This window comes from Blennius ocellaris (assembly GCF_963422515.1).
Source record: "Blennius ocellaris genome assembly, chromosome: 4".
NCBI classification, from domain to species: Eukaryota; Metazoa; Chordata; class Actinopteri; order Blenniiformes; family Blenniidae; genus Blennius; species Blennius ocellaris.
Genome location: NC_137653.1, coordinates 10,474,945 through 10,482,505, shown reverse-complemented (window position 1 = coordinate 10,482,505; position 7,561 = coordinate 10,474,945).

Genomic DNA, 7,561 nt, shown 5'->3' with positions numbered 1-7,561 from the left:
AAACTAAAACTAAAGTTTCCCCTTTATCATCTTTTTAAATGTCATGCTGATAAGAACTTTTTAATTTCATCACTTTACATATGTGGTGTATTGCCTGGAAATATTTGCATGCTGCGAGGTAGCCCTCACATGCTTCGCAGAAATGGTATGGACGGGTTAACCACAGGGTGTGATGGAAACAGTTTGACTGACGCATTTTTGCCGTTTCATAATCATTCTTAAGTCCATACAAAGCAGGAGATTTGCTCCATTTTCGCCAGCCTGTGACGACACAGGCTCGAAAGATTATTCTCCACTTGCAACTTTGCTGATTAAAAGTCCCCTGTACCGTGTGCAGTATTAGGAGGAGAGTTACAAGTCCAATGTAATCACTCGTGTGCTCGACTCAGATTTCTGCTGAGGATGTTATTGGGAGATTGAATGACTGAAACATTTTACACTGTTTTACCGCTGAGCTTACCCGGCTTCTCTGGGCATTTGAGCCAGTCTGCGATCTACATCCCTGTGTGTGAGATGTATAGCAACTTTTGCATTCATATTCTCTGTTATGGAGCAAAATCCTACTGTGGCAGATCATGAACGACAGTGAAAAACCTCATCTCACTTAAGTACTTTGTACAAAGCAGGACGCAAGCCACAAAACAATTGCTCCTCTACCTGTAGCTTCATGACATCTGGTCCTTTAACAGACGTAAATCCCCACATGCGACAGATGGATGCTTTGTTTTTTGCTATTCATTTGCTGTTTTGTCCCTTGTTTTTGCAGCATTGTCATTGCCACAAGTTTCTGTTAATTCATCACATTTATTTGCACCATTTGTTTGTCACAAAGCATTCACATGAGCTCATCATGAGATTTAACATGTCTAGCTGGAGTAGGCTCCATCTCCCTGATACCTTTATTCAGGTAAGCTTCTACAGGAAATGAATGTCTGAATTTAAATCCAATGTTTCTTCACAATGTAAGTAATTGGTGTTAATATCTTTTTGATAAACTTTAATGATGTTGATCAAATGTGAAGGCCTGATCTACAAACCTTCCAAAACACAAAGATATATACAGTATATGAATAAAACGATGTAGTAAACCATCTCCTCTGAAGGGCAAACCACTTTTTTAATACATTTTATGAATTGACTTATTAAACCAAAATATTGCCAAACATCTTTTTGTTTATCAGATTGTTGTTATTGCTTTAACGTTTGCTCACCTGCTGCTTCAACTGACCTGATTCAGACTTTTTTAGTTGTTGTTCTTTTTCTTTCCAGTTGTTTTCTCCCAATTATCTCTTATCTTGTATTTTCATTACTCACACCAGTCTCCTGCATGTTCCCCCTTGCTGCTGCAGAACTGTCATCTTTTTTTTTTTTTTTTTTTTTACATACAAGAACGAACCATCTCAATTTATTTTTTGCACTTTCCCACCAAACTGTCCAACATGATCTGCCCCTCTAATGTACTTTAGTCATAACTCAGTCCTTCTGATCATTCCCCATTGAAAACCTCATCATCCTCAGCTCTCCCACCTCCAGTTCATCTTACTGTCTTGTGGTCTGTGTTCTAGTCCGAATAGACATGGCTAACAGGCAAGCCGTGGACCATATGTGGCCCCCGTCCCATATTTTGCAGCTTATATGCCAATTTCCAAATTCCCAAAAAACTATTGGTTTCATATGTGATGGTGGAGTACCAGTGTGGTCATTTCAAACACGTTTAAGCTTGTCATCTTTTTAAATGACTCCAAATTCCTGTTTCCCTGGGTTTATTTCAAGGCAAACATGTCAAATGCATTCATGTCGATTGAAATCAGAGATATGCAATAAGTCATGCAATAGCTATAGATGTGCTTGGTCACAATTTGGCCCCCTGGAAGTGTGGATGACTTTTTTTGTGGCGACCACAATGATCAAAGTTGCCACACAACTAAGCTGGTCTCACTTACCATCCTTTAAACCTGCCCCTCCAGTCTCGCTGGGAGCCTTTTATCACAGATCAAATCTAATGTGATTCAGAGAATTGTCTGGGAAGTTTCAAGTCATTCTATGTTTTGTTTTGTTTTTTTCCCTTGACGGCTTCATAATGAGAGGTGTTGCTGTAAATGTAGTATTAGCTACTTCTTGTATATGTTCTTCCAAGGATTAAACATGCTTAATTGTCTTAACTTGCAAATAAGATGAAATAAGATGAATAAGATGAATTGCAATCCCGATAGGCCACCTCGTGGCCTATAAAAATGTAAATTTGGAGAAAGGAAAACAAACTTGGGAACAATAAAGTATGGAAGATGATCAATCACAAATTAAAAGTTTGAGTTTATCATAAATTGAACAAACAAAAGTCATGGTGGTGAGCCAGCTGAGGAAATGCGTCTCACCACAACAATCAGCAGCATCTCTGTTTAAGGCTGAGCTGAATTGTATCTATTTTTCAAACACATTAAAAATTGAGGGAGTGGATCTCATTTTTCTATGTTAATTTCTTAACATATTCATCAAGGAAAATATGCTAAATGGATAATATGTGGTATTTGGCACCTCCACAAGACATAGTCCTCAGCGCACACTATTGGTGGATCATTACTTTGGGCCTGTTTTCGTATCCGCAAACCTTTTTTAGATCAAGCCCCAAGTGTTTTTTACGCTGTTGTCAATACGTAAGGCGCTTCCCCAGACATAAATACTGTGGTGTGTAGCAGCTCCAGTTGCATTCACATCTGTGCTCTGTTTTAATCCAGATTAATCCTGCTTCCTTTTTTAGTATCACTGCGTTTCAATGGGTTGCATAGGTACAACTCTATAACCATCACCATGACAACAGTGATTATTGGCAATGTGCTGAGAATATAACTTTAAATGACCAGGTACCCTGTATTGACTCTATGTCACAACCTTGAACTAAAGTTTTCCTCTAAGTTAAATTAATTAGTTGACTCAGGTCTACTCGATTAACAGCAAATCAACAACTCACTGTATTTCTTGCTATAAAAAAAGAAAAAAGAACAAAACAAAAAACCCCAGCTATTTTTCAAGCAGGATTATACTTCTCCATTTATTTTCTTTTTTCCATATATGCACACTAGTCTGTTGTTTCTATAATATTCTCAAAAAACTCCATACTCTTTACTCTGTAGCATCAAGTACTTGAACTTTCGATTTGAAGGTTCTGTGGATAAACACTTCCACTTATTACTAATGTCTGACAGAGCCTGGCCCTTATTTGTATTTGTGTAATGTTGCTTTATTGAGCAAATAACCCCTTTAACCCTGTGAAGGCATCAAAGCCGCGTCTGTGAGTGTGCCTCCTCCCTATGCCTTTAGCCTTGGGAGGTTTAGCTGCTCTTTTCCTTGTGCCCCAACAGTATCGTGCTCACTTTCAGTTGCACACGGCTGAAAGTGGGTCTTCGACTTGCCTGATAGCTTTTGACAGCTCACTCTCATCCCCGGTGGATCAATGGAGCTCAGCGCTCTTCATTAGAAACATCAATGTACCGCACATTCCCACAGGCTCAGAAACAACCCGCCAGCCCAGCCAGTGAAGGTTTATTTTTTTCATTCTGTGAAACATCAGTCTTGACTTGTATGTGACATTTTATTCACTTCAGATGGAAACTATTGGAGAAATAAGTTGAAAGAAGACCTGCTTGGTGCTCGCAGGTTTTTAGTTTATTGAGTATAACGCACATTTTTTGTTTTATTATCACATTCCATATTCGAAAAAACAAGATTCTATCTGTTTTATCAATATCTCTAGTAATATATCAATTTGCCATTTTTTTTAAATCTGTTTCTACAATTACTCTTGGGACTAATCTTCAACAAAGAAATCAGTTTGCTGCAGTGTTTCATGCTGAATATACACTGAGAAAGACAAGATCCTGAGTCATTGTTGTTGGCGCTGATTAATTTGAAAGTTGCATAAAGAAGTAACTTTTAAGCAAGTATTGTGATTTTAGTTTTCAAATGACTCGATTTGATCTGCTATTGTTATTTGATTTAATTTTAAACTGATTGCTATTCAGGTTTAAGTTAAATCAACAAAGCAATTAGTACAATAAATGTGTTTTGACTTTACAGTTAAGTTCTTCTAATGTTCTGAAATGTTAATGATGAATTGATTTTCTAACTGTAGATTTAAGTAAAAAAGAATGATTGGAAGTCTTATCCTGCACAGAAAAATCTCGTTTTATAACGGGCTTATAACTATTATGATACCACAGGACTGTTTTCAAAGTGAAATCATAAGGTGAGATCCACATTTTATGCTGTTTCTTTGTTTAAGCTGCCTATTGGAAATAAGAAGCACTTTCATAAGCTTATTTCTATTACTGGAATAAGCGTATTACTTATAAACAAGTGTACCAGTGGTGTATTTTTCACCTTCAAGTAGTGTTTTTTTTTTCTGTAAGATGCACAGGCTAATTAAAAAAAAAAGAAGTGACGCTTAAATTAATTCTTTTCAAGAGTTTAAAATGCCCCCTGGGCAATGCTATGCCACTTTGCCTAAATGGCAAAAGAAAACACTGGCTTGTCTGGTTGTTGTTTATATTCAAATGGGGGAAATGAGAGCTTGAATGTTATACAAGTGAACTCTCTGAAGGAGTCTGCTACGTGTCGATGCAGGCTGCAGGGTTCATTGTAAACACAAGTATTGCGTCAGCAAACACTTGAAATGATGGCATCACACATATGAAATGTTGTTATGTGCAACAAGAAAGAAAAAGAAGAAGAAGAAAAAAAAAACCCAAACCCATACTAGAGAAGCTGCAGATGCTAGTTGGTCACAGAGGTTGTTGTCATGATGACAGTGGCGAGTGTGAGCCAATGGCTGCTTTACTGTCATCATCTGCTGTTTGATTGGCCCTCTGATAATTTACTCAGCTAATCACCGGAGGGATGCATCCCACCTGTTTAGTCACATATACACACACACACACACATACACACATATACACACATGTTCAGCAGGCAGCCATCACACTGGGAAACACAGTGTGTGTTTCAGTGTCTCTCTCTGGTCTGATCATCAATAATGCATGGCTTTGGGAGGATGAAAGGCTGTTTTGGCTTGAGGCATGTGTCTCATATGGAGAGAGAGACATCAGCGCTAGTACTTATAACTGTACATCCACAGACAAAGTGAATTCTCCCTTTTAAGGCTGTCCTCAGCAGAACTGCTCATCAGGCTGAGAGCGGACAGATTTTAAGCTAAACATGTTGATTAGTTACTCAAATACAATGAGGACGGTAATATTTACTGAAACAGTGTTGATTGTGGTTTGAAATGAAAGGACAGAAACCAAATTGCGAAACTTTGACTTAACTTTTGGCGTGGCGGCATTAACACTCCATCTTAGCCAGTTTGTCAAAGTAAGTATTAAATCTTGAGTCATCAAAGCTTAAAATTCCACTTAAGCGAAATAATATAACATAGTGCTTGACTTAGCATTGATTTTAAGCACATTTCAAGGAGCTTCTGTACTTGTTCTGAGACATACTGCTGTGTTACAACTCCTTTTACCCATAATGCATGATATGATGCAATACTCCATGACACAGGCATCACCTGACTAAAACTTTGGAGCCAGTTTTCCAAACAAACTGGGATGCTTGTTTGTCTGTGGTGATCACATACAGGCTGCCTTCTGTGCAAAAAAAACTCAGATATGAGGCGTTGTTTGGCTGACGCAGTGATGAAATCTGCTATCCTGGTAACATGAATCGACTCCCTTTCACTTTCTGCTTTGGTAATTAACATTATTGAACATTGTGTTTCACGTTTGGAGTAAATACAGTACGGTGAACGCGCAGCCGAGTGTGTGTTAGCGGATGCGCAGAGTAAAAAACCTTTGAAGTTCCTCATTCAGTCCATACTCCTCATCCCCACGTCTCAGCTCTCTTTGAACACCATGTAGCCATGATTATTAAAGCCGCCCTCTTTCGACTTCAAACGTATGGAATGAATATGGATATGACATGACACCAAACTCTCCACCATCAGCCTTCACTCCGGTGCAGACCTGCCGCGCGGTGCGGTTCGGTCACCTCGCCGATCCCAAACAATCGGTGGGAGCCGAGCATGTCATTCATTCATGAGCTTGTTTTTGAATTGAGGCTCAAACTATTTGGAGTGATTATTCTATTGTGAACGTTGTAGCATCTTTTATTTCTTTCACCAGTCCAACTTTATTTTCCCTGGTATTATTTCAGGTGCCCCATCATCCCTTAAATTTGTAATTTCTATTTGTTCCATTTCTGTTCCAACCTTTTATTGGATATCAAGATCAAAAACACCATACTGTTAATGATTTTGATTAACAAACAGTGTATTTTCATACCTTTCACACATCAGCACAGACTGAATAGGTGTGCTATCATGTGATGATAATTATATTCAAACAGATGTATTTTGATTATGACTGCCGATTTGTCACTCAAATCAGTCTTACTTTGTGCCAATTACAACATTATAACAACACACACACAACATATTCTGACACTTTCATTAGGGGAAAAAGAAAAAATCTCAAAGACTACCAGATCACACATAGGAAACAGTGGGAAAAGAAAAACACCATTTATCGGAACCAAGCTCTGCAGAATCAGACTCAGAGTTAGCAGCCTTTCTGAAGCACTGGTTGGAGTTGGTGAATAATACAAGAAAAAGGAATAGAACAGAGAATGACAAACAAAAAAGTTGACATCTGACAGCAAACTAATCAACCTTCTGGAGACTTAATGGGGTAACGCACAGAAATCACAAACTCCCTGTTCCACAGTCTGAGATCCTGCAGGAAAGTACAGAGAAGAGAGAGCACAGACTACAAGAGAGAGAGATATACATGATGTTAATTACACACAAAGGTAACATGAATTTCTGCTCATTGCAAAACATCAGAGACACTCAATGCAATAAAGAAGGTCTCGCAGCTGGCTAAACCTATAGCAGCTTAACTGAAAAAAAGCTCCAGAGTGACCTAGATCAGCCCCAACTTTAAGCTTTATTTAATACGCTTCATTGAATAAGTAATGGAAACCTTGAGCCTAACTTTAAAAGTAGAGACAGACAGTGTTAGCCTCCCTAACTGAAACTGGGAGCTGCTTCTGCATGAGAGGAGCCTGATAGCCGAAAGCTCTGCTTCTCATTCTACTTTTAGAAAACCGAGGAACCTCCAGTAAGCAGCACTCTGAGAAAAAATTCTTCTGCTGGGGACTAACAGATTTTCACGATAGGATGCATCCTGATGCGTGATGACTGTTTAGCACTGCAGTAATCACACTTCTGGATCTCTCGAGAAGCAAAAGTGGGTTTTTTGCCCATTGTATTCACAAACCGCTCAGGCTTCATCATTATGTCATCAGTTGATCCGTGACTGGCTAGATAATGTGGATGCACGGTCCATGTGTCCCAGGTTATATGTCTGCATGTCACATGTAAACATAATGATTTTTCTGCTCACTGCATTTCAGGAAGTCTCTTCTCTGCTGTTTATATGGTGCTTATATGATGACAACAATAGGAATGCACTTCATTGATTACCATTAAACCATTCATCATTTTATG